Source organism: Otolemur garnettii, unplaced genomic scaffold, assembly GCF_000181295.1.
Source record: "Otolemur garnettii isolate 467f Iridium unplaced genomic scaffold, OtoGar3 scaffold00001, whole genome shotgun sequence".
Taxonomy (NCBI): Eukaryota; Metazoa; Chordata; class Mammalia; order Primates; family Galagidae; genus Otolemur; species Otolemur garnettii.
The window spans coordinates 15,069,732-15,089,330 of NW_003852396.1; positions in this window are offsets into that span (position 1 = coordinate 15,069,732).

Genomic DNA, 19,599 nt, shown 5'->3' on the forward strand with positions numbered 1-19,599 from the left:
CTCTTTCATAATTTCATGAAGAAGAGCCTCTGTGTTTTGTGAAGCAACTTCATCACCTTCAGGGATTCCTATAAGGCGAATATTAGTTTTCTTCAAATTATCCGAGAGTTCTCTGAGAGTAAGATCTGTTTTTGCTCTCCATTTCTTTTGATCTTTGTGCTCCTGGGCTTCTTCAAAAGCTTTGTCTTCAGTATCAGAGATCCTTTCTTCTGTCTGTTGCACTCTGTTATGGAGGGATTCCACTGAGTCTTTTAGATCCTTGAGGGCTGCAACCTCTTGTCTCAGTGTTTCAAAATCTTTGATCATTTTATCTTTGAAATTGTTGAGTTCTTGAGTCATCTTTTGAATAATTTCTTGAGATACCTTTTGAATAATTTCTTGAGAAATCTTTTGAATAACTTCTTGAGCTCCTAATGCCTTAGTTTCTTCCAGTCTGTTAATCTTATTTGCTATCCATGTTCTGAACACGATTTCTGACATTTCAGCCATTTGCTTGTGGATGGAGTCTTCAATTATGTCTTCCCTATTTTCCCTTGGAGGAATTGATCTACTCTGGTTATTTGAGTTGCCAGAGTTTTTCCGCTGGTTCCGCCCCATGCTGAGTTTACCTTGTTTGGAGGCCTTATCAGAACCGTTCAGTTGATGGCTTCTTCTGGTTGCCCAGAGAGACAGGCAGAGCATGTATGTTGTCTTCTCCCAGTTCTCGGGTGCTGGGGCAGCTGGGGTGCAGTGGAACAGCAACAGCTTTTGGTTGTATTTTTGGGGTCGCAGCTCGCCTCAGGAAGGTTGAAGTGCACTCTTCAATCTTCTCTCTTGTCTCTGCTCCAAACCATCACCTAATTTGCTAAGCTTCTGTCCTTTCAGCCTCCTTCTGGATGGGAGCTTCTGTCAGCTTCCATGTTCTTATAAAAGACACTAGCCTGTGGTTGCAGAGACGAGATCCTCTTTGACACAGATGGTGATTCCACCCTGGCTCCCCTTGCACTGGTTTGATTTCTAGGTAGTAGCTTTGACTAGGGCATGGAGTTGGTCCCCTTAGACCAGTGGTTCTCAACCTTCCTAATACTACAACCCTTTAATACAGTTCCTCATGTTGTGGTGACCCCCAACCATAAAATTATTTTCATACATCTGTATTTGTACGGGGTGTATGTGGTGGTTTTAGGCAACCCTGGTGAAAGAGTTGTTCAACCCCCAAAGGGGTCGTGACCCTCAGATTGGGAGATTGAGAACTGCTGCCTTAGACCTGACCAAGCTGCCCAAATCCTGTTTCTCTCATCTACAAATATCAATGTGAGAGTAGGACACACACATCATTCCAGGCCAAATAAAAAACAATAGCCATGTATTCCCAGTCCTCTGTGAATTTCCCAGGGTTAGCAGAGAAATTCTTTAACTTTTCTTTATACATCTTGAGGTCGCCCATTCAAAATAGACCATGAACCCTCACCGGCTGTCCTGTGGGTCCTGATACCTCCAGCAAAGGACATATAGAGGGGAAGTTAGGATCCAGAAAGGGGGCTGAAGAGAAGGGATGGGGTCCTATGCTGGTGCGGTTGAGCCTCCCCTGGGGTCGAAGCAACAGCCACAGTCCTGACCACTGCCTCAAAGTCTCAGACCTATTCAAATCAAAGAGGCATTAAAAGACATGAAAGCTATGTTAATCAGTTGGATGAAAGTATTTCAAATTGTATATAGAAACAGTACACTGTACCCCATTATAGTATTAAGGTACACTGCTATGATTTAATAAAAAAAAAAAAAAAAACCTAACTAGTACTCCTGAAAACTGTCAAGATCATGATAAATAAGAAAAGTCTGAAAGACTGTCATAGAGCAGAGGAGGCAAAGAAGTCATGATGATTAAGTGTAATGTGGTATTCTGGATTGGATCCTGGGACAGAAAACGAACATTAAAGGAAAAATTAAGGAAATCTGAATAAACTGACAAGTTTAGTTGAAAAAAAAAAAAAGAAAAAACAAATCAAAGAGGCATTTGGATCTCTTCTTAAGGCAGCACTATTCCACACAAGTTTCTCAATATTGGGTTTTATCCCTCAGGATCCACCAGCAGGAAGTATCAAGACCCACACTGTCCTGAAACTTTCCTCTTAGGTTTAATCTAAGAGTTTTGTCCTGTTAGCTCTTATCATTTAAGTCTTCAATTCACTGTGAGTTAATGTTTGTGTACAGAATTAAAATGTCAGTGTCCAGAGAGAATAGCCCACATCACTAGTCCAAAAGTTTTAGATGCTGACAGAAGGGAACACTTTTACACTGTTGGTGGGACTGCAAACTAATACAGCCTCTTTGGAAAGAAGTATGGAGAATCCTGAAAGAAATCAAACTAGACCTTTCATTTGATCCTGCAATCCCATTATTAGGCATCTGCCCAAAACAACAACAAAAAAATTATTTTATCATAAGGATATTTTGACTAGATGGTTTATCACAGCTCAATTTACAAAGGCCAAGATGTGGAAACAACCTAAAACGCTCATCAACACATGAATGGATTACTGAAGTCTGGTATATGTGTATCATGGAATACTATTCAATCATAAAAAGATGGAGCACTTACATCTTTTGTATTAACCTGGATGGAGTTGAAATACACTCTTCTTAGTAGAGTATGGCAAGAATGGGGAAGCAAGTATCCAGTGTTCTCAATACTAACATGAAGCCAGTAGATGAGCTAATACATGCCCACACAGGATAAAAACTCAAGGGGAAGAGAGAGGAGAAAGGGGGGAATTCTCAGTGAATGGGAACAACATAAGGGTATCTGGCATACCTCCTGGGTGTAGGATACAACTATGACAGGGACTTTAACAAATGCAAACATTGAAACTTAATTGTACCCTCATATTAATCAGAAATTAAAAAAAAAATAAAACTGAAAGCTGAGACTGCTGAAATCATGTGAACTGTCAGAGTTAACAGGTCCTAGACAAGGTTTCATGAGGAGCAGAAATGAGTGGGAGGGCCCAGACTCAACTTTTAGATGTAGAGGGTTCATGGAAGTGCCTTGGAACAAAGAAGCACAGATCCCAGGACCAGACAGATCTGCTACACCCCCTGCCACTGGAGCCTTTCCTGCCTAAGCCTCTAGTTCTGACCTCACAAATATCTGTGCAGGCTTGAAGGAGAGCGGTGAGCTTGCAATGAGCAGTGGTCAGGACTGGCTGCAGAGTGAACAGACACATGGACCAGCAAATACAGGTGGCAGCAATGGCTGTTAGCTGCCTTCCAAGTTTCCATACTCCTTTCTTCCTTAATAAAGGCACTCCACTTTTTTAGGATAGTAAATCACCCAGAGAAAACATTTCCAGCTTCTCTTGCCTCTAGGTATGGATAATGGCCAAACTTTTGGTCAGTGAGATGTAGAGAGAAATTGTTCTAAGCTCTAGGCAAGGCTAATAACAAAAATCTAGGTGAGCTGAAATGTGAGCTCTTTCCCTTTGAGGCTATGTGGAATGAGATGTGACAGCTGGAGCTCCAGCAAGCATTTTAGACCCTGAGCCCCCTAAAGTATGTAAGCCACGGAATAGCATGATGATGTGGAAAGACACAAGTCTGGATCCCTTATGAGTAAGGAGCAGCCAAACTACCCCTGTATGAAGTGTCACACGTGACAGAGAAATAAACTTCTCCATTGTTTAAGGCCCGGTCATTTAGGTTTTGTTCCCAGGAAATGGACTTAACTCATCTTTATATTTGTCCAGTCAGGAAGCCACCATGCTAAGGGACACAGCTACCTTTTTCTGACCTTTATATCCCAGACGGCAACAGTGAGCTCAAGCTCGGCCTCTGTTGCTCCAGCCAAGCAGGCAGGAAGGGCCCTGAAGATCCCCCTCCCCAGGGTCCTGCTGAAAAGCTCCATCTCTCTGAAAGTGTGGTGGGGTGTTACCAAAAATGCCTGCTGGCCTAGCTGGGATTTCTATCACCAGTTGGTGGCCTGTCTCTCTCTGTCCCTCTCTCTCTCTGCTTGAGTGTCAGGTCATGGGACAAAGGTTTCTGTATTTTCTGCTCTGGGGCATCTCCTGGCCTAGAGCAGGGACAGGAAGGTCTCATAGACACATGCTGTATAACCGGATGGCTGGGCAGGAGGAGCAGGGAGGGGCCTCTGCTCACAGCAGACACCTCCAAGGGGCTGCTGAGTTTGCTCTGGAGGTCAGGAGGCCTTGGTTTCATCCCTGCTGGGTGACCCTGGACATATTTCCCCACTCATTCACCCTAAAGAAAATCATCTTTGGTTGGTCTCTGCTCTGTATCGGCACTGGGCCCATGTATACAGGTGCAGAGATGAAAGGTCCTGAGGTCACTGAGCTGGCCTCTAATGGGGCTGAGGGAGAAACAAACATCACACACTGTGGGGACCAGCACTATGTAACCCTGGGTGGCAGGAAATGTGAGGGCTATAGGACCCAGCTGAGAGCCTGGGGCTCTCCCAGGAGCAGGAACTCCCACCTGCTCATCCCCTCTAGGCCTCCTGTGGACAAGGCAAGGTTCAGATACAGGAAGAGCAGGTCCATTCACCAGCCTGCTGTGCGGCAGCCCTTGTGCAAAGCATCCACCACCACCCTTTGTCCTCATGGCCTTTGTCATCGTGTTTTACTGACTGACCCTCACTGAGCGCTCATTACCTCCCAGGCTGCTGTGTACACCCACTTCATTTATTCGCTCAGTAATCCTCACCACAGCCTATGAGGTAGCTGTGGTCTGAGCTCCATTTTACAGGTGGGGAATGTGAGGCCCAGAGAAGTTAAATGAGCCAGAGCACAGAGCTGCTGTGTGTCAGACCTGGATGCAGTCTCGGGGCTGGTGTGGAGCTGAGCCCATGTGCTCCAAACTGCACACACCATGGCCACTTCCCTCCTCAGATGAGAAATAGGATCCATAGACATCAGAAGGGCCAGAATCCATTACAGACCCAGGTCTCAGGAGGCCTCAGAATCTAACACAACAAAGTCCTCTGTCCCAGTTCTGGGTCTCTGTGGGGATTCTGAAGGGACTGGAGTGGGCCAGAATTGCCTCCTCTGTCCTGACCCCTGTGGAAACATTTTGAAGCCCTTGGAGCCCACAGTACTGCCTTGGTCAGGACAGCCGGGCAGGATAGCACCCTGCCAAGCCTGCCAAGCAATGTCCCATGTGAACACGTGGATGTCAGCACCCACTGTCCCCTGCAGGGAAGGCTCTGCTCCTCTACCTGGGTTCCTGCTTTCAGCCAGAAAGTCACAGGCAGAGGGAGGTGTGCCTAAAGCTATTCTGAACAACTGGGGTTTTCTTACAAATTCATCAGAGCAAATGAGTAATTCACCTCAAGGAAGGAGTGGGCAGGGTGGGCTGGGGAGGGGCAGGGCCCCAGCTCAGCTTGAGGGGCAGGTAGGCAGCGACAGTGATATTGCCACTCAGTTGGACGTGGCCATGTTGTAGCTTACGAGGAGCATGCTGGAGGCCTGGGCCTCGGCTCGCACCCTGGTGCAGCTGCAGTGCTTAGAGACCGGTGGCAGCCTCCCTGCACCAAGGGGAGAACCACATGGTCACCGTGAACTTGCCCTTGGTGAATAAGGCATGACAGACTGAGGGTCCCTCCTTTATCCTAGGCTTGATAGGCAGTCTGATGTTTTTAACTCAAAAATTTTTAATTTAAGTACACTTCACATGAATATACAACCTCCATTCTTTTTGCCACACAGTAAACACACCTTGTATCCATTATCCACATCAGGAAACAGATTATCAGCACCCCAAAGCCTCCGGGACTGACTCCCTACCATGACTTCTACCAGCACAAGCCTAATTTTGCTTGATGCTGTAGTTAAACTCTTCCCTATCTGACTTCCTCAGAGCCACCTCGTTCACAAGCTTCCTCATCTGTCACACATTGCACATCCTCATGCAAATTTCCATATATTATGCCATTTCATTTTCATTCCGATGAAACTCACATAACATAAAATCTTCACCTTTACACCTTTGGTGTATAGTTCAGGGTTATGAAGTACATTCACACTGTGGTGTTACCCTCATTTATCTACAGAAGTCATCTCATAAAACTGCAACTCTGTCCTCAGTAAATAAAGACTCCCTAATTCCTACGCCCCCCCAGCAACCACCTTTCTACTTCCTGTCTCCATCAATTTGACTTCTCTGGGTACCTCATGTAAGTGCAATTAAACAATACTTACCTTTTGAGACTGGCTTAGCACAGTGTTCATCCCAAGATTCATCCAGGTGGGAGTATGCATCTCCTTTCCTTTACAGTTGAATAAGTGTTTCATTATATGTACAGACCTGTTCGGTTTATCCACTCCTCATTGATGAACACTTGGGTTGCTTCTGCCTTCCAGCTATTGTGAATGATGCTGCTACAAACGTGGGTGAAATAATACTGCTTTGAGATGGTACTTTGAATACCTTTGGGTATATATCCAGATGTGGGGTTGCTGGTTCACAGGGTAATCCTGTTTAACTCTTGTGGAACCACCATACTGTTTCCCATAGAGGTGACACCACTGTACATTCCCTCCACTGGTGCACAAGAGTTCCAGTTTCTCTACATCTTCACCAACACTTACTGTTTTCTGTTACTGTTTGGATAAATAGCCATCCTGAGGAGTGTAAAGTGGTTTTTCCTTGTGGTTTTGCTTTGCAGTATTCTGATGATTAGTGCTGCTAAGCATCTTTTCATGAGCATGTCGGCCATTTGTGTATTACCTTTTCAGAAAAATCTATTCAAGTCCTTTGGCTGTTGTTCAATCAGGTTATTTGCTTTATTGTTGTCAATGTATAGGGGTTCTCTAAATATTCTAGATGTGAATCCTTTATCAGGTATATGAAGTACAGGTATTTTCTCCCATTTCATAGGTTGCCTTTGATCTCTTGCACACTTTGATACTCAGAGATTTTAGATTCTTTTTATTCTTTTCCATTTTCAGACACAGTCTCATTCTGTTACCCTGGGTACAGTGCCATGGCATCATAGCTCACAGCAACCTCAATCTCTGGGGCTCAAATGATCCTCTTCCCTCAGTTCCTGAGTGGCTAGGACTACAGGGGACAGCCACAATGCCCAGTTACTTTTAGAGACAGGGTCTTGCTCTAGCTTAGGCTGCTCTTGAACTCCTGAGCTCAAGCAATCTACCCACCTCGGCCTCCCAGAGTGCCAGAACTAGAAGGGTGAGCCACAGCACCCAGCCCAGCTTTTAGATTTTGATGTGGTCCTGTTTACCTACTTTAAATATGTAACCTGTGCTTTTTTTATTATAGGCAAACAATCAATGCCAAATCCCTTGTTTTGGAGCTTTCTTCCTATGGTTTCTTGTAGAAGTTTTATAGTTTCAGCCCTTAACATTTAAGTCCTCCATTCACTATGACTTAATTTTTGTGTATGGTGTCATGTCAGGGTTCATCTTCATTCTCCTGCATGTGGATGTCCAGTCGTGCCAGTACTGTTTGCTGAAGAGACTGTCCTTTCCTTACTGGGCACTCATGGCACTCTTGTAAAAGCATTTAACCACCTAGGAGCAGCTTTATTTCTGGGCTCAGTGTTCTCTTCCATTGCTCTCTAAGTCTGCCTGTGCCAGTACTACCCTGTTTTGAACTCAGGAGCTTGTAAAGAGTTTTGAAAACAGGAAGTGTAAGACCTCCAAGTTTGTAGTTTTTCAAGATTGTTTTATTCGGGGATCCCTTGAGATTCCATATACCTGAACCTTTCCTAAATTTGCTTTGGTTGTTATACTTCTTATGTGGAATCTTAAGTGTTTTCTACATATGAGATCATATCATTTGCAAACTGATCACTTTACACCTGCCTTTTCAATTTGAGTGCCTTTTATTTCTTTCTCTTACCTAATTGCTCTTTCAGATACCAATTGGTGTCTCCAGATTACACGTGTCCAAAACATCTACTTATAATAGCCTTTTTTGTTAGTCTCTTAAATCAAAGCACAAGACAAAAAATAGTACTAAGCTTTATAACTGTCCATGTATTTGCCTTTACCAGACATCTTTATTTCTTCATCAGCTTTGAGTTCCTGTTTAGTGTCCTTTCTTTTCAACCAGAAGGACTTCTTCTATTGGAGGGCAGGGCTGCTGGTGCTCACCTTTTGGATATCTGACAAATGTCTTAATTTCTTCCTCATTTTTGAGGCACAGTTTCTTGGATATTAGACTCTTGGTAGACAGACCTTTTGTTCCCCCATGACTTTTAATATTTGAGCCCATTGATATCCAGACTCCAAGATTTTTGATGAAAAATCTTATGTCAATCATGTGGGGAAATGATGATGAGAGTCATCTTCCTAGAAGCTCACTAGATGTTAATAAGGGACCTTACTGTGTATCACACACCCCAGAACCTTTCTGTATAGTATCATGATGACAGCTATTTGTAGCATCCTTCCAACACTAATTCAAATTTAAAGAAAAAGAAATTGAACATGTCCCATAGAGACACAATGAGGTCTCTAAAAACCTAAAGTTATTGTAGGTTTTCAAACTGTTAAGTGTGAAGGCTATGGAAAAATTGTACAGGTTTTAATTTCTAATAAACCAAATATCAGCCTCTATAACCCATGTAAACAAGAAGCGTTTATTTCTCTTTCAAGAGGAAAATGCTTTTGCGCCCATGTAAGGGGAAAAAAAAAAACCACCCTATGTTATCCCCAGCCCTGATTGGTCCATTTCTCTGAGCCTGTGACCTCATAGAGAGCCATTGAGGCTGAAACCTATATAAGAGCCTGTCTGGGCCTGACTCTTTGGTCGTTACAGCCCAGGAAGCTTCTTTTGGTGACCTGTGGACTAGACCTCAGATAGCGTGTTTCCTTGATCATAGTGCTTGCAGTTATCCCAGTGAGTAGTTTAGCATAGTGTACGCAGTATTCTTAGCATAGTGTTATTTGTTTTGTTAGCATAAGTTCACATATTATTTTTATCCTAGGTAGCTTTCAGTAGTAGTGTTAGTTTATTTAGTGTCCTAGTTAATATAGTTTGTTAGTGTTTTTAGCATAGTGAGTCTTAGTTGTTGTTGTTGTTGTTCATTAGTTATTTAGTGTAGCTTATCTAGCGTAGCGGTAGAGTAGTTAGGCTCCCCATGGCACCTGGGGCAGCCTCCGTGTCTCTGGACAAGGAGGTCCTCCAGGACTACGAGGTTTTACACACGATTGGCGAAGGCAGCTTCTCTGAGGTGAAGCTGGCCCTACACTGTAGAACTGGCACTAAGGTGGTGGTGAAGATCATCAACAAACGCCGTGTGGCTGGCCTCGTGTCTCTGTCTGCTGAGCCTGACATCGTGAAGAGACTACACCATCCCAAAATCATCCAGCTGTTTGAGGTCATAGAGGGTAAGGAAAATGTGTACCTAATCATGGAATTTGCAGGTGGTGGTGACCTGCTTGAGAGAATAAAGACATCTGGCCAGATGGAGGAGAGGGAGGCCCGAGCCATATTCTTGCAGTTACTAAAAGCCATGGAGTACCTTCACCAAAAGGGCATTGCACACAGGGACCTGAAGGTTGACAACATTTTGTTCGATTCACAAACAATGTGAAACTGGCTGACTTTGGCATGGCCACACCTTCAGCAAAGGTAAGATGTTCACAAACTATTGTGGGAGCCCCCCTTACTTGGCCCCTGAACTTTTCCTATGCAAGAAGTACAAGGGACCAGAGGCAGAAATCTGGAGCCTTGGTGTCATCCTCTACGCAATGGCAGCCAGGGCCTTCCCATTTCACTGACGGGGCCACAATGAACTCACAGCATCCATCTTAAGAGGCACCTATGCAACGCCTGCTTTCATTAGCTCCCAATTAAAAGCCTTTCTTCAAAGGATCCTTACCACTGACCCCAGCAAGAGGCCCACTGTCAGGTAGATGTTGGAAGACCCCTGGATCAAGGCAGGGCGGTACAGCATGAGGCCATGCATGGCAGTGACAGACATCTCACCAGAGACCACCATCTCACCCAAGGCCGCTGCCCTACTGGAGGCTTCTACCCCACCCAAGGCCGCCACCCCACTGGAGGCCGTCACCCAACTGGAGGCTGCCATCCCACTGGAGGCCTCCATCCCACCAGAGGCTGCCAGCCCACCAGAGACAGACACCCCACCAGAAGCTGCCACTCCACCAGAGGGGGACACGGCACCAGAGACCAACATCCCACCAATTCCCAGTCCCTGTTGTGCCCCGCAGCCTGGCCCCATGTCCTCTCTCTCCAGCACTAGTTGCCTTAGTGGAGGCCCAGCAGAAGACAGGGGAGCTGAGGGAAGTCCCACCCAAGACCACTCCCTTCCAGCTGGGCAGGTAGTGGAGGACAAACCCTCGGAAGCGGGTGAGGGCCAGTGGCGGGGGTGTGCTAGGAGGATTGCGAATTTCTTCCGTAAAATGTTCTGCCTCCCACTGGCCCAAAAGAACCATCACCGCCGGAACAAGGTGGTGCCTGTGACCACCCATGAGACTTGAGCCCTAGACCAGGAGGCGAGTGTGGGGCAGCCGAGCCGCGCTTCCTCCTTTTATTTCTTATTGCATTTTCAATAAAGAAATTGAAATTGTATCTTTTATTGTGTGTATGTGTACAGGGCACAAGGTGAAGTTCAGGTGTGTGTGGAAAGCTAACACCCCCATCCCAGCAGCATGCTGTCACTGATGTGTTGCCCCTGAAAAGCTGACCTCATAGAAGTAGTTTGATTGTGAGATGGGGGGATGGGCGGCACAGGGAGGGATTTGGGGGGGGAGGTTGGTCACAGGAACAAAGTTTCAAACAGAAAGAAACCCTGATATCTGTTGCACAGCACAGTGACCAGGTTAAGGAGAATGTAGGGCACATTTCAAAGGACCTGAAGTGCACTTCAAATGTCTCCACCTCTAAAGTAGAGTCTGAAGAGCCAGAGGACCCAGCGAGACTGTAACCTTTAAATCCTCATGCCTTTAATGTAAGGAGTATTCAGTTGTCTCTGTCGGACATGCCTGCCTAATCTCCATCATCTCCACTTAAGAAGTATCTACTTATTCTTTAGGACCGAAGTGAAATGACTTATCCTCTCTCAGGCCTCTCCCAAGTCCCCTAGGTATGGTCTTATAGTGTACAAAATCCCAAGTTAGCTTTTTTCCATAACCTCTGGTTATTCTGAGGTGTTTCACTAGACCAAGAAAGAGCTCCTTGAAGAGGTGAGACTTTACCTTCTATCCTTTGTTTATTGGAGCTTTGCACAGAGCCTTGGTACAGAGCCAATCTCCATGGATGTTAGTTGAATATATGGATAGAGTGGAGGTGATTTCAGGGAGTCCTATTGTCAGCAGCCTCACTATGAAACAACACTCAGAGAAGGAATAAGAGAGAGGCAGAGGTGATGAAACATTCTCTCCAGAGATGATCCTGAGAGCTGAGCTTCTTCCTGCCAACAGATAAGGGGGACTATGTGTCTCTCAGGGTCTGACCTTGAACTTTATCCCTACAGTGAAACAGAAGGGAAGAAAAGAAGGACAAGACTGGGAATGTGACATCACTTAGCCTATAATAAATCCTGTTTATTAGTTGACCTTGATAAGCTTTAATAATCTTTTAAAGAATAGAACACTTAAAACCTTCCCTGTAGATCTCATAAATTTTCCTGATTGCTGTAATTAATGGAAAATACTTGGAGTCAGAGGCAACCATTCCTTTATTGATTCACAAATTCCATAAGCATTTCTTGAGTGTGTACTAGATGCTTGTTGCTTGGAATATGAAAATGAGTGACACAGATTCTGTCTTTACGGTGCAATGGGCAAGAGAATCAAGTAGAGGGATAGTTTTAGTAAAACAGCACCATCAGATTTCATTTCACCTCATGTGAGGACATGCCTATTGACTATTTAAGGAACCCAATTTTACATTTCCAGACAAGGGAGAAAATAAAATGCTCTAACTGGTTCTAGCCAGATAAAGTCCAGACAAAGGCTGTGATGAGTTCAAGTCACACACTCTCCCTGTGGTCAGAGCATAAGAAACTCTGGGCCAGTTTGGGCCAGTAGGTTATTTCTGCATTTGGAGTGGGGAAAGAAAATCTACAAGAAAAACAAACAAACAAAAAAACTAAACAAAAAAAAACAAAACAAAAACCCATGGGATAAGAACTATTGGAAGGTGCTCTTTCTAGCAAATAATTAGTGTCTAATACACCTCTACATCTAAACTTCAGGGTCTTTTCAGGACAAGAATCCATCTTGAGGTCTAGGTTCACCATGGCAGCTATCAGAGTGACAGACACACTCAAAAGAGGCACTAGAGAAATACCTGCTCACTGAACCAAAGGAATGTTCAGGACATTCTTACTCACCAAGTGAGTGGTAACCTTTCTGGGAGCATAAACTGTTTCCCTCTTTGCATTTAAAACAGGCAGACACAGGCCAATTTCTATGTCTTATTCACGCTCATGGTTTTCTTGTCTGTGGAACAGACTAGTAACATTCCGTGTGAGATCTATGCCAAAGGTTCCTTTTCCTAACAGTTATCACAAGAATAAACCTTGGTGTTATCCTACGCAGCCTTATGTGTCTGGGCTGAGAGAGACAACTGTCTCATTCATTCTTTAAACAAGGTAAACCAGGCCTCAAACTAGACTAAGATCATGCTGGCTGATTTGAGATCAGAACCTAGACCCCATATGAATTCTGCTCTCTTCCCAACCAACTGTGCTGCCTCTTAAAATCATATTAATTCTGTTTTAAGATACAAGGAGAACAAAAGATACTGCTAAACCAATTGTAGTTATTTTATGTTGAAAAAGTAAGTAATCTTTAAGATGCTTGATTTTTTTTTCAACTTCTTTCTTTTTATCTTGATGCCAAGGTACATGAGCATGTGGGGTGGGGCAGAGGTATTACCCAAATGAAGTAATTGCTGAAAAATTCTTGAAGGTCCATGATTCTGGATTTCCTGTGCATGTAAATATGTGTATCAAAGGACTTTATCTACTTATAACTCTGGATTAATAGCATTCATAGTTGAAGAGATATCAGTAAGGACTATACTTACTTTGTGCTAAAATTCTAAATATCTAATTTATAAATTAGGAACTTAAAGGAAAGTATAATGAGGAGTCCCTGAAATAAGTGAACATTAAGACAGGGTTTGGTTGGTAACTGAGTGACCATAAACACATTCAGTCACAAAAACACAATACTACATGCTCTGCAAAGGTTAATATTTGGTATCTGTTCAGATACCAAATAGTAGATGAGTTAATCTAAAAATTAACTCATATAGCAAAATAATAAAATTTAAAATGAAATAATGAAGAATTTCTGCTTCTGGAAACATGTGGTAGATATACTTTTCCTTATTCATCCCACTAAATACGACTAAAAGTGTTGTAAATTATATATACAACAAACATAAGAGTACTCTGAAAGTTAGAGATAAGAAATCAGACCAGCTAGGGACCGTAAGGCCCAAGGTGCTACATACTGGTGAATCTTAGGTGTTCTTTTTTTCCTTATATATACTTGATTTGGAGCTGAAGACACCAGCAATATGGAAATGCTAACAGGCACAAGCAATAAAAAGCTGCAACAAAATCCTGCTCTTTCTAGCTAAAGGACCAGGGAAAAGAAAGCATACAAGCCAAAAGCACTAGAAAAAAATGTATCCTCTTCCACACCCATAAGAGCCAAGTGAATGAAAAGACTGGATTTCTTCCTTTGCAAGGCGGTGACAACACACTGCAACAACACTGCTGGGGGCTGTGTCAGACTGGGCTAAGGAAGCTAAGACATTCTCCCCACCAGCCAATCACAAGATCAGCTTCTAACTTTTATGGTGTCATTATTTGCCACATGAAGAGGCCGAGCTTCCAACCAATATCACACCAAGATGGTATCACAGGTGGCCTAGTAGAAATTGAGGACTTTATCATCCAGTGACAACATTGTCACCCCCAGCACAATGTCAAGGTATGTCACACGAAAAGATGGAATTCCCATCCCCAAGCAACACTAGCAAGGAGTCCAGACCTCATGCATTAAAGAGGCCAAATGGAGAATCTAAACAAGGCTGCTCCCTTCTTTCCCCTGATGGAACAGCAATGGAGAATGCCAGTTAAAACACATCTGAATTATGTGTAGAACCAAAAAGTTCTTAAACTTTATAAAAGAAGACATTAAAAAAATACTAACACCAAGATGGCAGAGATAGTAGAATTAACTGACAAGTTAATATGAAGTGTCTATGACAAAAATATTTCAGAGAAATTATGAATACGCTTGACATAAAAATGTCAAAAGTAAACAAATCGAAATTATCAGCAAAAAACAGACGGTATAAATAAGAACTAAATAGACCCAGGCATGATGGCTCATACCTATAATCCCAGCACTTTGGGAGGCTGAGGTGAGAAGATTGCTTGAGGCTAACTGCAGACCAGCCTACACAGTAGGCAAACCCTCTAAGTAAGTAGGTAAGTAAGTAAATAAAACAAAGAAGAAGAACTTAACAGAAATTTTAAATCTAAAGCCTAAAACAAATAAAATGCTCAGCAGATGGGCTCAACATAAGCAATGTCAATTCTCACCTTCTTATTCAACATAGTGCTAGCCGGTGCAATAATGCAAGAAAATAAAATAGAATGCACACACATCTCAAGGAAGAAAATAAATTCAGTGACATAATTTGTCTATATAGAATCCCAAGCAATCTATAAAAATAAAATAAAACAGAATAAAAACCTTGTGAGTTTAGCAAGGTTGCATAATACAAGATAGACATGTAAATCAATAAAGTTCTGTACCTTAGCAATGACCATGTAGACACTGAAATTTAAAACATAATACTATTTATAATCACAGGAAATTATATAATATAATTAGGTGTAAATCTAACAAAACATCTATAAATTTACATACTGAAAGGTAAAAAGAAATCAAGGGATAGAAATAGAAGGGGACAGGAAGACTCGACACAGCATACATAGTATCAATTTTCCACAAATTCATATACAGGTTCAATGAAATTCTCATCGCCACCTCAGCAAGAGTTTTTTGGAGATCATTCTCAAATTTATATTGAAAGGCTAATAAGGTAGAATATCCAAAACTATCTTAACAAGGAAGAATAAAGTAAAGAAATCCACTTACCCAAATATCAAGACTTGCTGTTCATAGACATGATTATCAAGACTGCCTGTGGTACTGATGGTGCGGTGCAGATGGAGTGTGATGCTGACAGGGGATGGGTACATGAGTCGAGGGGAATGGAAGAATTCAGTATAAGATCCATGTAAACAGCCTCAGCTAATATTTTGACAAGGGTGCAAAAGCAACTCAATGGAGGAAAGACAGCTTTTTAAACAAATGATGCCAGAACAATTAGACATCTATAGACAAGGGAAAAAAGGAAGAAAAGAAGGAAGGGAGGAAGGAAGGAAGGAAGGAAAGAAGGAAGGGAGGGAGGGAGGGAGGACGTGCTTTACACCTGCTTTATACCTTTTACAAAATTTAATTCAAAATGCATTGTGCACTTAAATATGAAATATAAAACTATCAAACTTTTAGACTAAAAATATAGGAAACGATCTTAGAGGTCTACAACTAGGCAAAGAGTTCTCAGGCCTGATACCAGAAGCATAATACGTTATGGGTAAAAATTGATAATTTGAACTTCATTACAATTTTAAAACTTTACTCTGCATAAAGAACTTGCTGAGAAGATGCAAAGACAAACTATAGAGAAGTAGAATATATTTGTAGCCCACACATTCAACAAAGAACTAGGACCTTGATTATAGAAAGAAACCTCAAAACTCAAGAGCAAATAAAAAAATGGCAAACAACTTAATTAGAACACAGGCATAAGATAGCAAGAAACATTTCACCACGGAAACTACACAGACGATAAGTGAGCACATGAAACGTGTTCAATATCATTAGCTGTTAGGGAAATGAAAACTGAAACCACTTTGAATGAAAAAAAAGTCCATCCTGAATGGCTCTGTGCCGTTTCACTCCATTTATATAACATTTTTTGAATGACAAAATCACAGGAATGAGGAACAGGTTAACGGATACAAGAAGTACAGGGGAAGTGAGACGGGGTGAAAGTGGTTGTGGTTATAAAAACCAACCTAAGAGAGTCTCGTGGTGATGGAGCTGTGCTAAATCTTGGCTAAATCCATGACAATGTCCTGGTTATGGTATCATACCACAGTTTCCCAAGAGATTACCACTGGGCGGAACCATAAAGGGTACACCAGATCTATCTGTATTATTTCTTACAATTGCATGTGAGTCTATAATTAGCTGGTTCTTTCAAAGGAGTACCAAAATGAATCTTAGGACAGAATAACAAACCTCCATGGAAATCTTCCATGTGATCAAGAAATATTCCCAGGGTCATGGTCTGGAAAGAGAACTGGCAGAGGGAGTAAAAAAGGAGTAAAATAATTTTGATTTTTAGAGGAATCCCAGGATAGAAGCAGGAAAGCAGTTAGGAAATAAAGGGGAGAAGATGCATAGGAGTTGAAAATCAGAGGTCGGGTCATATTGGGAGAGTCTTAAGCAATAAATAAGGCCAGAGAGAAATTCCATGGAAATGACTGAGGTATTTAAGAAACGGATATCTAATATTTAGTTATTAGTATATAATACAGTATATCATGCAACAACCCTCCAGGAACAGCATCTTTTTATTGTTGCTAGTGTTTCTTTGAGAGATTTTGAAGGAGAAATGATCATATTTTATATTAAGCATGATGAAAAGCAGAGAAAAATCTTCCTAAATTGATACTTTAATGAGGACAAGGTTCAGTAGAAATAGAAAAGTTGAATTAGAGACGAACAGAAAAAAAGACCACAGAGCTGTGCAGAAATTTAAAGGCACCCTGAATATCACTTCTATAGTATGTAAGGTAGTGAAGATACAACCTCTATTTGTAACTATATTAAAATTGTTAAAGAAGAAATGCTCCCCAAAGACTGAGAGACCAGTGGATTCCCTAGTGACAGACACTCGGGTTATATAAGTATATTCTTGATTTGAGTATTAGTATTGATTGTGTTCTTTAGAGTCACAAAGATAATCATGTGCCAAGTACTAAGACCTAATCCTGAACTGTGATCTCTGAGCTCCAAGTCCACTGTGGTTGTAGGCTCATCTTTCTGATGCAGGAACTGGGGTTTTGCACACACATCCCTCCCTGCTGGGTTCCACCAATAGGGGACCTTCAGAGGAGAAGGAAGGAAGAAGGAAGGGAAGGCTGGTCCTTTCCTAGGTGCTTGCTGCCTTGTCAGCATTACTCTGGCAAGTGCTCTTCCCTGGGTCCAGGCTCCAGTTGTGGTTTTATTGTTTTTTCTCATCAGTCTCAGAACCAACTGCACCCTGGTTCTGAGACTGATGAGAAAAAGTTTTCCAGATAAGAAAACTAAGCAGGTTGCAATACCTATCCCCCACCCAGAGGCCTGCATCCCACTCCACCTGGCCTCCTCCCCGCGCTTCTGAATTGAAACTCCAATTTCCTCTTCTTGCTGCTCCGTCTCTTCCCTTGTAGCTGTTTTCGACAATTACTCTCCTCGTGTTACCTCAGCAGTCCCTTTTCCCCTTTTCCGTTTTTCAATATATTTTAAACCAAATCCTCATACTACATTCTTTTTCAGTTGCAATACCTGGTATGGTTTCCTTTTTCTTGACCAGGCTCCTACCTTATAACCATAATAAATTATATTCATAGGTGGAAGATTGGAAGATGTTTATAAAAACTGATAGAGACAAGACGTAGGCTTGTAGATGTACACACTGAAAAAGTCTGAATTCCTTTGAAAGTGGTGGACAACAGAACTAGGTTAGTAGTTTAGTACTGCATGGTGTACCATCCTAAATCAATAAACTTGTATCCAGTCTGTTATGATGATATGGCAGAAATGGTTTTACTAGAAAATTTGTAGTGGTCATTAAGGGTTGGAAAGACTCAAGTTGAGACCTCAATTTTGACTTAAATGGTGCTCTTGTGGGGAACAAACAGGCACTTATCATTTCATGGATACGTTTCATCTCAGCCCTTAGTCGCTGTAGTGTTTATTCCAAGCACATAAGCATGCTAATTGTAACTGAGATCTAGATCCAGATTTCAGTCTAACGTGGGAGACCTCTATACAAAGACTAAGTATACTCTAGTGCTTCACTGGGTGGCCTGAGGGATTAAAGATTAATTCAGGGAAGTGGTGGAAGGTTACTGGCTTTTAGAGACGCAGAGAAGCTTGGGCTAAGAAAGATGCTTAAGGTAATATTTCCTGAGTTGGAAAATTCCTATCTTGGTAACATCTTCCTCTCCTGTTATTGGTGGATTAGCTTATGCTAAAGAGAAATTTGTTGTTTCATGTAAACTGAAAAACCGAGGGTTAGTTTCTCACAAAGTATAGCTTAATACAGGGCTCACGTGATATTACAGGACCTATCATGGGTTCTGATTCTTCAGGGCTGCCTAACTTCTGAATCTGAAGCTTCACATTTGCTTCATTTCCTTCCTGTCTAGCAGTTGGGAGAGTCTGTTTTCCTGAGACTTTAAATGCAAGTATTCAATTTGCATCTTCTTTGGTGGACCTACCTTGGGACATGCGCCTGATTTTATAGCACAGCAAATCAGATTGGAAGGAATGAAGTGACTGAGCTGGACTGGACAGCATGTCTCACTTTTGTATCCTATAAATGAAATCAACTTTTACCTGAAAAATATGAGATGAAAGCAGGCAAGGATTAGCTCAAAGTGAAATGGGGGTACCAGTGCCACAGAATAAGTGATTTAGGGCAAATGAAACCCAAATACAGCTATATTTTATTTCCTTTACAAAGTCATGCTGATGCTCCTCTGAGTACTAACGTCTTTTCATATCTCTGATTTGGCGTCTCTACCTTCAGAATGCCTAGCAGCTGTATGGCTAATCTGAAGTTGAGTCAGCTTCGTCCTTGTTGTAGTCACTGAGGATTCATCACTGTTTAAGATGGACCTCCATACGTGAAGTTGTGGGTGGTGCATAATAGACTGTGCTGTTGCCTTTTTAAGGGCAGTGATAGGACTCTTGAGAAAATATAATTTAGCAGACTGTACAGTCTGTGCTCTCATAATTGCAATGGAGATGTTTGACTCCCAATCAGGAAAATAAAAATTTAATAAGATGACCCATCCATAGGTCCCTTTGCTGCTGATTCCAGAATTAGCAATGTCCAATTTAGAAGAGCAACCAGGACAATTTGAGGCTTAGCTGTCCTTATGGTACAGCTAGATGAGTCAGCCTACATATTGACACTAACTGGGGCCCTACTTATGTAGAGGACAGGAAGAGGAAGGTGCTTCTCTGACACAAGGAGAGCAGGTTGTGGAGAAATTGAATTGCGGATGATAATACTAAGATCCAAACCAGTTATATATTATTTTTTTCTGAAAAAAGAAACCATTTGGGGAGCATAGGAAACTCTACAAAGATAGCATGATTATGCTGGTAGACAACTAAACTGGCAGGACTCCTATCCTACCCTGACAGGGTAAAAATCCCTTCCATAAACCTCTCTCCAAGGTGCCTTCCTGCTGTGGTTCCTTTTCCTATGACAGCAATAAACCCTCTCTCCCGAGCT